Here is a 15618-nt window from a genome sequence, read left to right as displayed (position 1 = left end):
AATGGACCAGGCAGTTGTTCAGATGCTGGTAATGTGGCAGTCATCACAGAGTAAGAAGTGAGGTCAGAAGAGTCAAAAAGATCCAACTGGGCATCTCCCAGCTCCCTACTTAGAGAAGTACATGTCAAAATCTTACATTTTTGGTGACTGCCTCTTTAAGAATGGCCTGTTGGGTGGGAGGTAGATTTGGTCTCTTGAATGATGACATTTCACCTCGGGACAACCAGTGTTGCAGACGTAGGGATGGAGTTTGGGGAGAAGTCTCAAAAAAGCATTGGCTTTCTTATTTATCATCCTTGCACTGCTTCAGTTATAGATAAAATCACAGCAGGCTTCCACTGAATCACTGCACAGTGATTCTTGTTGGAAAGTGTACACATGGAGACTCATTCATGATACTGTCCAGTACTCACATCACTTACCCTTTCTCTGGTGCTGGTGGTTTGATTCTCTTTCCACAGATGCTCAGGATCAGGTTTATTATCACTGTCTTACATTGACGTGAAATTTGTTGTTTTGTCACAGCAGTACAGTGCGAAGACATAAAATTACTGTAAATTACAAAATAAATAAATAGTGCGAAAAGAAAGGAACAACGAAGTAATGTTCATGGGTTCATGGACAGTTCAGAAATCGGACGGCGGAGGGGAAGAAGCTGTTCCTTAATCACTGAGTGTACCTCCTCCTGTACCTCCTCCCCGATGGCAGCAACGAGAAGCGAGCATGTCCCAGATTGTGAGGGTCCTTTGTGATGGATGCCGCCTTCTTGAGGCACCACCTCTTGAAGATGTCCTCGATGGCGGGGAGGGTTGTGCCCGTGATGGAGCTGGCTGAGTCTACAACCCTCTGCAGCCTCTTGCGATCCTGTGCTTTGGAGCCTCCATACCAGGCTGTGATGAAACCAGTCAGAATGCACCATACATGTACAGGAATTTGCAAGAGTCTTTGGTGACGTACCAAATCTTCTCAGACTCCTAACGAAATACCTGACCTGCTAAGTGTTTCCAGCATCATCTGTTTTTATTTCAGATTTTCAGCATCTGCTGTTTTATTTTTATTGTTGCTCTCCAGAATCTCCTGAAGAAAGTAATTTCCTGACTCACACTTACTGTTGGCCACTGTGGTAAAAATCACTTTGCATCTCTGTTCCTCAGCTTTAGCTGACATTTAATGGGTTAAATCAGCTGTGACTATTTACTCTTAAGTTAAGCAGAGAAAACAGTATACTAAAGAGGTCACTTCAGAAGAAATGTGCTTCAGGAATGCTTTGTAAACACTTCAAGAGTTGATTGATTCAATTCTCTGCTGGCCAAGTTGATCACAGATTGACAAGTATCCACTCTTCACCAGAATGGACATGGTATTTGTGTGGGCAAACACACACAGCAAGTAGTTAAGCAATCCAGACACATTACACAAAAATGTTTGCTATTGTCATAAGGCAGACAATTCAATCAATATAACAACTGCTTGGTCTCGTGCAATTCTAAGTGCATCTGTTGACTGCCTTTGGCTTCTGAAACATTTCAATTGAAGTTGGATTGTAATTCTGGAAAGATTGTCTGCCTGAGAGACAGTCTGCAATTAGGTGCTATTTTGTAACAGGCAACCACTAAAAGGCTTCACCAGCCGGCAGGAAGAGCTGAGATAATTTCCGAATGTTTGTGTGTGCTACAAAGTGAGAAAAGGGTTTATTTTGGGATTGTAGTGAGGTTATACAGCATTTGCAATGGGGTTTGAGAGGGTTTATAATTGGAATCATTGTGCCCTGGTGCTTGGTTTGCAGCGAATATATAATCAATTCATTGTGGCATTAAATTGGGTTCATTATAGTTGAAAATCTTCAACCCTGAGTTTAACAAAGTGAGAACAGGTGGCAAGGACCTAATGCCATCTGCTTGGCGCTAGCATCTGGCCAGAATGCAAGAATGAAATGACAAACAACAAGAGGTGCATGATGTAGGTGGAAGGGGCAGAGTGGGTGAGGGGTTTGCAACCAGGCAGAACACTACACTTGCTCCTGTCCCTGCAGGATTGCACAGATAACAGCATTCACCTCTTTGGGTTTCCCTTCTCAAGAGGATAACCCTGCAGGAAAGCCATAGGTGGCTCCTCACTCAAGCCCATGGTTAAAAGGCCCCACTGGTGTCAATGCAGCAGATCTATATCTACAAAGAAAAATCCCATCAGTTTCCAAGATAAGCTTAAAATCAAAGAAAGATTGAGGGAACAGTGTACTTCCATGCAGTAACTGCTAAAATGAAGTGGCATTTTTATTGCTTTACATTTCAAAATGAGTATTACAAAGCTCATTTCACTCTATCATACAGCTTAAGGATACTTTGGTATTGGTATTGGTATTGGTTTATTATTGTCACTTGTACCGAGGCACAGTGAAAAACTTGTCTTGCATACCGATCGTACAGGTCAATTCATTACACAGTGCAGTTACATTGAGTTAGTACAGAGTGCATTGACGTAGTGCAGGTAAAAACAATAACAGTACAGAGTAAAGTGTCACAGCTACAGAGAAAGTGCAGTGCAATAAGGTGCAAGCTCACACAAGGTAGATCGTGAGGTCAGAGTCCATCTCATTGTATAAGGGAACCATTCAATAGTCTTATCACAGTGGGATAGAAGCTGTCCTTAAGTCTGGTGGTACATGCCCTCAGGCTCCTGTATCTTCTACCTGATGGAAGAGGAGAGAAGAGAGAATGACCCAGGTGGGTGGGGTCTTTGATTATGTTGGCTGCTTCACCAAGGCAGCAAGAGGTAAAGACAAAGTCCAAGGAGGGGAGGCTGGTTTCCGTGACGCACTGGGCTGTGTCCACAACTCCCTGCAGCTTCTTGTAGTCCTGGACAGAGCAGTTGCCGTACCAAGCTGTGATACATCCAGATAGGATGCTTTCTATGGTGCATTGATAAAAGTTGGTGAGAGTCAAAGGGGACATACCAAATTTCTTTAGCCTCCTAAGGAAGTAGAGGCACTGGTGAGCTTTCTTGGCCATGGCATCTACATGATTTGACCAGGACAGGCGATTGGTGATGCTCACTCCCAGGAACTTGAAGCTCTCAACCCCCTCGACCTCAGCACCGTTGACGTAGACAGATGCATGTACACCGCCCCCTTTCCTGAAGTCAATGACCAGCTCTTTTGTTGACATTAAATAAAATGACAATATTTCATCAGAAAAAAGAAAAATTTGCATTTTCGTAGCCCCCCCTTCACAGCTTCACCTCATGCACTTTGAAGCTAATGAAGTGCATCTAAAGTGTAAAAATGTACAACACCTAAATTGTGCATAGCGTGGTCTCACAAATAGCAACTTGACAGTGACCAAGCAATTTGTTTTAGTGAAGTTGATTGAGGAATTAAATAATGGACATGATGCTAAAGGAAACTCTCCTGCCCTTGTTTGAAATAATCAGACAGTGGCTTTTTATACTCTTCAGACAGTAATGATGGAGCCTCAGTTAAATATCTCATAGGAATGGCAGCACTTCCAACAATGCCGCACGCCCTCAGCACTACACTGAAGTGCTAGCGTAGACCATATGTTTATGTGAGATTTGAATGCACAAGCTTCTGGCTCAGAGGCAAGTGTTCAACCGAATGAGCCAGAGCTGACAAGTGTAAACGTGCAACTTCAGTCAGTTTGGCAAAGAGTGAAGAATTATGTGGTGACCCTAATATATTCCAGTAGCCAGTATAGAGTTCTGATGAAGGTTTCCACCTGAAACGTCGACAGTTCCTTTCCCCCACAGATGCTGCTCGACTCGCTGAGTTCCTCTGACAGATTGTGTGTTGCTCCAGATTCCAGCATCTGCAGACTCTTGTGTCTCCAGAACAAAGTTTACTGTTCTCTGTCCACCTACAGAGCAGATAGGTTAAGGTACATCTGAATCATAGAGCCTGCTATGTCTACTTATAGATTTACCAATGACACTGAACTCAAGAAAATATCTGAGAACAAACCTCAGTCACTTGCTACTCCACTTCTGAAATTTACTTCCTTTAACTTCAAAGGATCTAAATTCCTGAAATGGACTATCTTGCACAGCCAGTGGTAGATCATGTCCCAAAGCAGAACAGCCCACTGACTCTCACTCCACAGGGTCACGAGTGATAAATGACAGCAGTCAAACATCCACAGTTGCCCAATCTAAAAACAGGCAGCCTGTTCCTGAAGAATCAAATAATTGAAACAGCAAGTCAGCAGGGGAAGCGTCAAGCAGCCACCTGCCAAATTTGTTTTTGAATTCTGGGATCTGATTTCCCAATTGTGGTTTACTCTGTTTAAGAATGCAACTCAGAATGTGATTTAATTGCAACCAGTCATTAAAAAGACACTAGGGTTTAGACAGCAAACTGCTCAATGCTTGTCATGTAGATGTTCCCATTTTGAATGAAAAATGCCATGTCTGGGACCTGTCTGCACGTATTCTGATAAAGCAATTTCTCCCCAGGCCAATAATATCAAACGTTAGAGGAATCAGGCAGTGCACAATTTGCTGCTTCAGATAAGGACATGGTGTATTAATTCACAGATAAGGAATTGTTCAATAAAAATACAAATGTAATTGAATTATATTGTAGAGAACTGTGAAAAGTCTGTGTAGGAGTCAAGAACTGCACCTGATTACAGACCATGACACGTTCACCGGATGTGTGAGGAATACAGATCTGATGGAATGATTAATTCCCTTCAGGGATTCAGGAACACTGCAAGTGATCAATAGCTTCTTAAAAGCTGGCTCCACCCATATCAGTGACAAGCTGAAAGGTTGTCCATCAACTCTTCAGCAGATGCCTTCTCCATCCGCCCCCCGTTTGACTTGATAACAATTCTGAAGACCAGATGATCCAAGAATTACTGAATAATTAAATTCATTTTGAAAGAATCTTTGCAATATCAATACTTTGTCTGAAGATGTGTTACAAAGAAGATTAAATTTGCACTTCCAAATTCCTCCCCCATCCATTTCATTGTATTTTTTTGTTTGTGTTTACTTCGGATGCAGATTAGTCCAGGGGTTGGCAAGATTTGGAAGCCATCATTCTGAAGGAATAAATTAATTCAACAGAGATACTCAGGAAGAAAGAACAAGATGAGGATTAACGAACAGACAGAGCAATAAATATGCTTTCAGCAGAGCCAAATAAAGTGACAAAGCCTAAACTAAAGGACCTTATCAAGACTAAAAAGCAGACACAAGGATACTGTGAATCACAAAATATCAGTAAGATTACATCTGAATTTAAAAACCTTATAATTTGAAAAAGAAGACAACAGATTGAAGCAGATAGTTTGAAAGTCCTGACACTGGAGCAGACAATGGTACTTTGAAGTTTTAACCCGTGTTGGAGTTTAGAAAAACAGTGAAACAGTAAGGACATCTTACTAAACTATATCTACAATACTCTGGGCATCATGTATCTCCAGAACTAAAGAAAAATATATCTTTCAAGTCAAGTCAAGTTTATTGTCATATGCACAAGTACAGTGAGGTACAGGTACAATGAACAACTTGCTGACAGCAGCATCAAAGGCTTTCTTGGCTGAGGGGATCATTCTGTAATTTGAGATCAGCTAAAGCTGGTTTAAACTGGAGTTTAGAAGAATGAACGGTGGTCTCATTGAAACATATCAGATTTAGAAAGAGATTGTTAGACTACATGCAAAGGAACTGCTTTCTCTGGTGGCAGAATCTAGGACGAAAATGCCTGCCTCCCTTAGTATTTTATGCTGATTTTTCAATGTGATACTTGCAAACCATTGATTCAGCTGGCTCTAGTTTTTCCCCTTAACAGTTACAGTGACAGATGTAATGCTGAGGCTATCACATCTGTCGCTACACTGCAAGCTCCCAAAGGTCTCAGCTCTGAATTAAAGAGATCACCTAATTTCTGACGAAAAGATGTTTGAGGAACTTTTTCTTGCCAGATGCAACAATTTTAATAATTCACTATTTATCCCAGCATGGCTCTGCTTATTGTGATTGCACAGGCAGATTTCAACAACCCCTTTGACACTATTGTCCAGCATCCATGTGAAAGCCTAGGCATTGGACGTTGGCGAGGTCTTCCCCATGTTCCAAACCCGAGGCCCTCTCCTAGAGTTTGGAACGTGGGGAAGACCTGGCCAATGGGGAACTGGGGCTCTTGCAAGTGGAAAGGAAACGTGGGAACCAGGGGCCTAGTGAGTGGAAAAGGAGTGCGGGAACTGGATCCCCAGTAGGATAGAAAGAGAGTGTGGGAACTGGGCCCTGGTGGGTGGAAAGGATGCACCGAAAAGGGGCTTTGGTGAATGAAAAAGGGAACTCAGCAAGCATTCCATGGCAGCCAGATGCCAAATCGCCAGAATTTCCAAATAGTCAGATGGGAGATTATCAAGGTGTTACTGTATCGATAAAAAAGTCTCCTCACCACCCCTCTGATTCTTTTATCTTAGTCCTTGTCTAATAATAACTCACCTTCTATCCAAAAAAAATGTTTTGTCCTTATGTATTCTATCAAATGCCTTCAAGATTTTAAAAGGCTTTAGGTAAATCTCCCCTCCTGAATTGACAGTGAGAATGTCCCACTATTCAGAGATGATGAAATTTGACTGCCAAGGGAGAATATGAGGAAAACAGAATTAGGCATACAAGAGGCAAGGTACTTAGGGCTCTTTAAAGGCCATGGAGATTAGTATTTTGTTGCTGCTGTGCTCAGACTGACACCTGAACATCTTCAGCTAATGATTTTTGATTAAAAGTCTCTTTGCAGTAATTCTGAACCCTTCAGGGATCAATTTAGTGAAAGATAACAAGGTGTGAAGTTTAATAGCTGTGTGGGCTATAAATTTGTTGTCTGACTGGTGATGAAGGCCTTTGAGAGCTTTGTGCCAAATGTCACTAAACAGCATAGCTGTTACATAATCCAGATAAAAGCTTCACACAGTTTGAGCAATTAAGTCCCCTCACCAGTATAAGACAAATACATAGAAAAACAGACACTGAGACTTAAACGCAAATAAATATATGTGTGGAAACTTATACAGACAGACACAGCTATACACAAACATATTTGGACTTAAACATTTAGAGTTAACTATGTATACATGAACCCAATACAAAGGGGAAAAATTGAACATAGAAACCCACACTATATATACATACACATGCAAATACTCAGACAGCCCTTCACACAGATGCCTAAAGGCTGGCAAACACTCAAACACACATGCACATAGACCGAAGATAGATGTAAATACGTACCCAAACACAGACACACCAACACATATACCAAATCTCAAACACATACACTCACATAGCCCAATGTGATGAAGAAGGATTCTTTCACTCCTTTGTATTGTAAATGCAGTAGTTGTGCACACTGAGAGCTTCCACAAGGAAGAGCATGATAACAAAACCAGAGAATACTGGAAACGCTCAGCAGGCCAGCAGCATCTGTGGAAAGAGAAACAAGAGTCAACGTTTCAGGTCGAAGACACTGACAATGATCTTTCTGACAAAGAATCTTTCTGATTTATGGAAGATTCATCTAGGAAATCAAATCTTAAATGTGTGCAAAATCATCTTCTGGATTAACTCTGTTTCCCTTTCCACAGATGCTGCCTGATCTGCTGAGTGTTTCCAGCATTTCCTGTTTATGTTTCAGGTTTACAGCATCTGCGGCTTTTTTTTTATTTCCATTCGTTTGCATGTCAGAAGTAATATTTGTATTCAAGTCTACCTCCTAACCCACACAGCTGTGCCACAGCAAGGGAAAGCTGCGTTGCCAGAGGTGTCATCTCTTAGACCATAAAATTTCCAAGGCACAATTTGAAGACCAGGCCGTTATCTTTAGTGATTTGGCCAATGTTCATCCCTCAATTAATTGACTTGCCTGCGTCGGAAAATCAACACACGCTCATTCTCTTAATATTTAACTTCTAAAGATTTACAGTGAATAAGTTAGAGCAGAATGACTTTTATTTAAGCAGATTACTGACAGACAGAGTGAATAAGTCAGTGTCGCTAATGTTAATTAAACCACTTAAAGCAGCTTTGCTGGAAATTGTGTGGTTTTGTAAAAGCAAATTACATAATTCTGATACAAAAGCGATATACTTCAGATGGTTAGAACCTGAAATCAGAACGGTCAGATTGGATAGTATCTGCAGAGAGGTGGTGGGATGGTGAGCAGGCTGTTTGTTAGTGGCCTGGAGCTGCTGGCAGTGTGGATGCCCTATCGATTGTAACAGCAGGACCTCAGTAAGATTTTAATCTATTGTGGACCTGCAGGCTGCCAGATTGACGGCTGTCTGGATGAGTGGTGGGTGGATAATTCTGCACAGTAAGGTGGAATCCCAGTCCCAGAGATTAAAGGGATCAAGGGCCATTAGGGAACATAATAAATTACTTTGCAAGATCAGATTCTCAGACAGGAGAAATATATTGCTGAATATGATTTTGTGCATATTTCAAATTTGGCCTCCTGGATGAATCTTCCACAAGTTAGATATCTGATTAATCAACTGCAATATCTATTGGCAAAGTCCTTTTTCTTTATTAAAATTGCTGCTGGAATGGTCTTCACTGTTCCCTTTTAAAATGGGTTTGTATATTTCATCCTTCCTGTTCCTCTTTTTCCTGCAACATCCCAAAATTCTCACTGTTACTCAACATTTATTCACAAAGTTCAATTGACAAGATAAACTGCTGTGCAAGCCTCTAGAAATACATGTCTTGTTACTCTGCTCATCGATCCATCTTCTGCTCCACGCCGTTTATACAGGGTCAGTGAGTAACTCTGTAATCTGTGCAGAACTCAATTTTGTGGCCAAGATGTTTCCGGCCAGTTAAGTGCTATCTTCCTCAGTTACAAATTATGCCGTTAATTTCAAAAAGTTATTATGTTTAATTTATATATTTCAAAGCACTCCGGTATCAGCTTAACTTTGAAGTTATAGCTCAGCCTGTCTCTGACTTTCAACAGGAATAATTTTGTGTTAACTTGACAGATATTACCCAATAAATGATTCTAAAGTCTCTACTTCTCCTTCAGTTGTCCATGGTTTCTGAGGTAAATTGTGCCATAAGTACTGTACTAGAGTTAGCAAGTAATCCCCAGAGCAGTTTTTAGTGTTCCATTAAGCATCATAACTTTCCTCAAATACCTAGCAATAAGGTGTTTGATCATTTGTTCAGTGTTCTACAGACAGACCAAAGTCGATAGCAGTGGGAGATGACAGAGCACTGAGGAAAGGAAAAAGAGAAAGTAAAGTTAGGAAGGAGAGAGAAACAGGGTAAAGCAAGGAAATACTGGGGGAGAAATAGCGAGGCAAGAGAGAATGCAGCAGGAGAAGAGGCCTTGGGGCTTAAGGATCACATCAGGATAAGGTATTGCAGGAAGCAATTTCACAACAAGGGAGATTGCAGCAGAAGTAGAGATTATGGGGGATTGGGACAACATGGAGGGATTTCAAGTGCAACCTGGAGGAACAGCACCTCATTTTCCATCTTGGAACCTTGCAGCCTAACGGCATGAACATTGAATTCTCCCACTTTAAGTCATCCCCACCCCCCCTTCCCCACAACAACCCCCCCACCATGTTTCTTCTCTTCTTCACTTTCCTAGCCTATCTCTCTTCTTTCTACCCCTATTTTTTCCTTTCTCTCCTTCCCTTTGATCCATCCCCCGGTGGATCTGCTCTCCCCTCCTCCCCCACACCTGCCTATCACTATCTCTTACCTGCATCTACCTATCACCACCTTGTGCCCACCCCGCCTCCCCTCTTTTGTCCACCTATCACTGCTCTGCTTTTCCCTCCTATATATTGGGCTTCCCTTTTTCTTATCTGCAGTCCTGAGGAAGGGTCCTGACCCGAAACGTTGACCACCTACTTTTCTCCACGGATGCTGCCTGGCCTGCTGAGTTCCTCCAGCATCTTAGTGTTTTTCACGGAGGGATGGGTAGGTTAGCCAATGGCAGGACATGGAAGGAACGCAATAATGTTATTTGAGTGAGCTGGCATGGATTGAAAAGAACTTTTATTCTCTTGGACCACCATCAGCACTGAATTAGCACTTACTGGCTGCATTGGCCCATCCCTATTTAGCTGTTGGCTTGCCCGAGCATTGAGAATCCCATCCAGCAGGTATTATGTCAAATTCATGATATGTTCAAAGACACAGTTGCCCATTGCTATTATGAATCTACACTACATGAGTGAATTACTGAACCAACCCCAGACCCACTGAAGTTAAAGGGAACCCTCCACTTTCATTGTAGGTTCTACATTGCTTCAAACCTGATATCACTCCACCAGCCTCTCCCGCCAACTATGGCCTGATTAAAATTATCCCCAACATCTCAGGTTGATATCAGCAGTTAGAACCTCAAGCTGGGCATTGATTTCTCCTTGGTTCCTTGTTAACCCTCCTTACTAGTCTGAAGAAAATAGGGTTACAGCCCACACAAATCCAAACACCCTTCACAGAAAAGCTTGAAGAAAACAGATGCTGAGTCAGGAATAATGAGTTTAGGGCATTGAACAAACGCGACGGTATTTTGAGCCAGGTTTTAAAGGGTTAAGTAGCTTGAAGGAGAGAATTTCAGATAATACTATCCTACTGGCTAGAGATTCTCCTTCAATGGTGGAGTGAAATGAGTGAGATGAAGAAACCCCATGAGTGAGAGAAATGAAGAATTCAGAGATCTAGGGATGCAGGAGGTTGTAGTAATCGAGGTCATGCCTTGGGATTAAAGATAAATATGGGGATTTTAAATCTGAGGCACTGTAAGCTCTGGGATCCTGGGACACTTGTATTTTGTGCAGAACAGGATAAAAGCAGCAGAGTTTTCGACGTGTTGGGGTTTATGGAATGTGCAAGAAGGGAAGCCTCCGAAGATGTGTATTTAAGTCTGCAGTCAATGGAAGCACATATAAAAAGTTTAATGGCAATGGAGCTAAATTTGGATGGTGGGCAGTAAGTGCTGTAGAGATGGAGGTCAGCAGGTGGCATGCTATGGAGGTTATGGGGTTTGAGGCTCACTTCAGGGGTAAATAGGGGAATATTAATTTTGGTAGACCCACCATATTCTGCAACCACTCCTGTGAAAGGTAATTCTGCAACATTACTTGTGGGAATATTTTCTCTCACTACAAGAAAAGACCTCAATCTCTATCTTCTCCGTCTCCCTCAACCAAGGATCAGAGGATTTTGACCTGAAACATCAACAATTCCTTTCCTCCCACAGATGCTGCTCGATCGCTGAGTTCCTCCAGCAGATTGTCTGTTGCTCATGGACCAGAACTCAGTGGTTGTGAACTGGGACTGTAGACCTATCTCCAAGCAACCTATTAATTTTTGTATTTTAATCATTATATGACCTACTTGACCACTTAATTGTTTCATTTGTTCTGTTGTTTTATTCTTTATGTAATGCTGAAACCTGTTGGTGAAGCCACAATTGTTCCTGGTCTATTTACAATCAATGTTTTCTGCAGAGTTTGCTAATTGGGATGGTGTCACTGTGATGCTGTTGTCCTGCCTGTCACTCACATAAAGCCAAACTGCACAATTAATGTCAAGTTCTCATGCTGCAATGGTTTTGTGTTCAGCAGCTCTGTGCATGACAGTTTCTTTCTGAGTTTTTCCTCATATCACGCTATGATATTTGGCAGCTCCGATCTACACTGTTTAACTTGCAGAGTGTGCCACAAGCATTGATAATGTGGATTCAAAAATGCAGCTCCACTAGTTTTCAAGTCACTATCCTCTAGGATTACCCTGGATTAAGGTTTAATCTCCCAGATATACCAGCAATCAAACTGGGTGGAAAATCATTGGATTAATATTTTTAAATTGTGTATCCAGTTTAATTACTTTGAATTAACTGTGGCTCCAATTTTGCTGTTGTAACGAAAATGAAACTGTCAGCATCTGCAGACATTAAACCCTGATACCAAGTGCAAGTTTAAATGCAAAACCCGTTAAATGCAGGAATAAATGACACACCCTCCAAAGAGCATGTTGCTTATTAACTTCCTCCAGCGTAAAATGAGAAATCAGTGACCTAATAGGAACGTCAAATATTTATGAACTGTCCAAGATGTAAAACCCCCTGAAAGTATAACATGAGGTGTGAGATTTTACTGGTTACTCCTTTGCAACCTCTCTGGCCCTAAGTAATTGACACTATAGTTATAGTAGGTAATGAGAATGATATCACGTGCTAAATCCCTGGGAGTCTATACAACTAGATCTGGCAATCTTAATTAGTTATCAATTCAATTTATTAGAAGCTGGATCAATTAGCACCCTCTTTTTATGAGTAAATCAGTAAAAAAATTGATTTAATGCAAGGTAGGTCATGCAAGCGATCACTTCCAGGGGAAATTGCATCATTCGCAAAATTGAACAGTGTAGTTCTGAACGCTTTTCAAGTTAATGCCTGAAGTACTTCTGGTGTCAATTGCACACTTAATGACATCATTATTTCCACCCTTCCCAATATTTGGGTAAAATCTCCAACTGTCATAGAACAGTCATGGATTAACTGGGAACACATTGTGCTTATTTATTGCTTTTATTGTTATTTACTGACATTAAGAAGCCTGATTAGGTAGTTTGAAAACTCATTACAAATTACTCTTGTGCCTTTGTCAAAGTCCAGTCAGTGTGTTCAGTCAGCCAGCTCCATCACGGACATAACCCTCCCCACCATCGAGGACATCTTCAAGAGACGGTGCCTCAAGAAGACACCATCCATCACTAAAGACCCTCACCAGTGTCTCAGTGGTGACACCAATAACTGCATTCTGTTACTAGAGGTGCTATTATGGCAATTGCAGGTCAAGCAGGGTGTGAATGGGATCACAGGGTAGGAGGCAAAGATCCACACTCAACGATTCAGGAACAGCTTCTTCCCCTCCCCATCAGACTTCTGAACAGTCCATGAACCCATCAACACTACCTCATTATTCCTTTTTTTTGCACTATTTATTATTTTGTAATTTATAGTAATTTTTATGTCTTTAGGTCTTGCACTGTACTGCTGCCACAAAACAACAAATTTCACAACACATGTCAGTGATAATAAACCTGATTCTGACAATTAACAGTGGTACTGGAGCATTTAGCTGCTGAGATACTAAACCAAGAGAGCCTTAGTGGTGACACCAATAACTGCATTCCATTACTAGAGGTGCCATTATTGCAACAACAGGTCAAGCAGGGTGTGTATGGGATCACAGGACTGGAGGCAGAGACATGCCATCAGTCAAGAGCCAACTCCCAGTATGTCTTCAGAGACATCCTATGTGGACGTCCCTGATGAAAAACATATCCACAGATTTTCCAAGCCTGTCATCATGGAGATATGTGAAGATCCATGACCTTTGTCCCCAAAGGATACTTAAAAGCAGCTGTAGTGATCTTAGAAAGAAAGAGAGAGAAAGGGAGAGAGAGAGAGCACATGCAAACTCCACACAGACAGCTCCAGAGGTCAGAATTAAACCTGGATCACTGGTGTTGTGATGCTGTAGTTCTACTGGCTGTACCACTGTACTGCTCCTCATTATCATCTCTGCTATGTCTCCCAAACTGCTCTCACGGTGGTCACCAGGCACTGTATTCGGGAAGAAATGACTTGATCTCCATCAGTTTCAGTGAGGAGCAGGTAGGACCTCAGATTTGCCAGCATTGTTGGCTTCTCATGAGTACTGGCAACCTTTGACTGTACTCATTATGTGCCCATCAGGGTTCTCATTAATAACCAACGGAAGGTTTCTGTTCTCTCACTGCACAGATCATGGGAAGAATTTCCTCATGGTGCTCTGGAAAGAGCACATGATACCTCCATCCTAAAGGTGTTCACATTACTGGGCATATTCAGTGGCCAGCACTGCCCATCAGGATGGATCAGCAGTAATCTCCTTGTACCAGTCTGCTCTCCATCTACAACAGCTGAGCACAGACACAAAGAGAGCCATACAGCTACCAGGATAGTAGTCACAGTTGTCTCCTCAAGATGAGATTTCATTGCCTGCTGTACCAGATGCAGTCGCCAGTATCATGTGCTGTATCATGTGCGCTGCATTGTATCTAGCAGTCAGTGCCTGAGGAAGAGCAGCGAGGAGATCTGGAGCCCAAGGGCAGAGTCTGAGCAACAACAAGTGCAAAAAGAGCTGGAAGAAGGCGGCTGCCAGCATCCATAGCTTCATCTCCCAGCTGACTGGATAGGACCATCACTGGCTGCAAGAGATGTATGGATTTCCTTTGACAGAGTCATTCATTAGGATCCTGCAAAATACAATTTCCCCAATGACTGTCCCCTCACACTCCAATCATTAAATCAATTTCAAGCCAGGAGAGGACAGACAGCTCACAAACTCCCCACAAGTCCCTCTGCAAAATATTGGTCTCCTTATTTAAGGAAGGATGTAAATGTGTTGGAAACAGTTCAGAGGAGGTTTACTCGAATGGATGGGGTGGATTGTTTTATGAATCCACTGGCCTAAAAGAGTGCGTGGCAACTTGATTGAAACACATAATATCATGGGTGGGTGTAAAGAGGATGTTTCTTCTTGTGGGAGAAACTCGAACCAGGGTTGCTGTGTACCACAAAGAGGTCATCCATTTAAGGCAGAGATAAGTTGAATTTGTCTCTCTCAAAGAATCAAGTATTTGGAACCCTCTTCCTCAAAGGGCAGTGGGACAGATTCTTTGTATATTTTTGAGGAAGAGATTGACAGGTTCTTGATAAGCAAGGGGAGGAAAGGTTCCCATGGGTAGATGGGACTGTGAAGTTGAGGGTATAATCAGATTGGTTGTTATTTTATTGAAAGACAGAGCAAGCTAGAAGGACCAAGCAGCCAACTCCTTCTCCTAATTCATATGTTTGAATGTTCATATCTGTCCTGATTGTAATAGGTGAATAAATGAACCCTTGCACCAATTACTTTAATAACCTGCAGCAGCTATCTCTGTACTTCCCAATGAGTGGCACTGCACTTAAAGAATTCAGACCTCTGCATTAAAATTTTCTGTGATGATCTGCACATTTCTGATGCATAGGATGCTGTGCAGATCACTGTGGTGTTCCTCTTGAGATCATGAAGTCTCTTCCTGCATTGCTCCAATGTGCAGGGGTTCTCACTCCTGGAGGAGACCTCTGTAGCTAGCTCCTGCCAGAAAATAAAACAGAAAATGCTGGAAATGCTCAATAGGTCAGGCAACATCTGTAGAGAGAGAAATGAAAACTGAGTTAATGTTATAGGTGGATGCCCAACATCAGAGTTGGTTAGTTCTGACACAAATTGGAAAAGTTGGTTATCTGAAATAGTTGCATTTACTGTTGAATCCCAAAGGCTGCACTGTGCCTAGTTAGAAGGTGAAGCATTGTTCCTTGAACTTACTTTGGGTTTTGCTGGAACAGTGTAGAACGCAAAAGACAAAGAGGTCAGAGGAGAGTGAAATGGAGAATTAAAGTGACAGGCAACTGGAAACTGGTGGTCATTCTTGAGGAATGATGATCTAATGGCCTTCTGATCTTATGGTGGATCTGGTGAGTGTTTTGTGCATGCCAGAGGTGGTGGATCCTCTGGCATGCACAATCTTCCTTCT

The 15618-nt window shown here is 42.0% G+C and overlaps 1 long non-coding RNA gene across 1 annotated transcript in view; it reads right to left on the bottom strand.

Moving 5' to 3' along the window:
- Positions 1-2426: 2426 nt before the first annotated feature.
- Positions 2427-15618, bottom strand: part of LOC127583485 (uncharacterized) — a 31300-nt gene continuing 18108 nt past the window's right edge. Inside the window, exons 2-3 of the long non-coding RNA XR_007958261.1 lie at positions 7313-7452; positions 2427-3872 (exon numbers count right to left, since the gene is read on the bottom strand). This is a non-coding gene — a long non-coding RNA (uncharacterized LOC127583485). The remainder of the gene's footprint in view (positions 3873-7312; positions 7453-15618) is intronic.

The sequence above is a fragment of the Pristis pectinata genome, chromosome 26 (genome assembly GCF_009764475.1).
Source record: "Pristis pectinata isolate sPriPec2 chromosome 26, sPriPec2.1.pri, whole genome shotgun sequence".
In the NCBI taxonomy this organism is placed as follows: Eukaryota; Metazoa; Chordata; class Chondrichthyes; order Rhinopristiformes; family Pristidae; genus Pristis; species Pristis pectinata.
The sequence above is the reverse complement of the archived record's forward strand: the minus strand, read 5'-3'. Positions and strand labels throughout refer to the sequence as shown.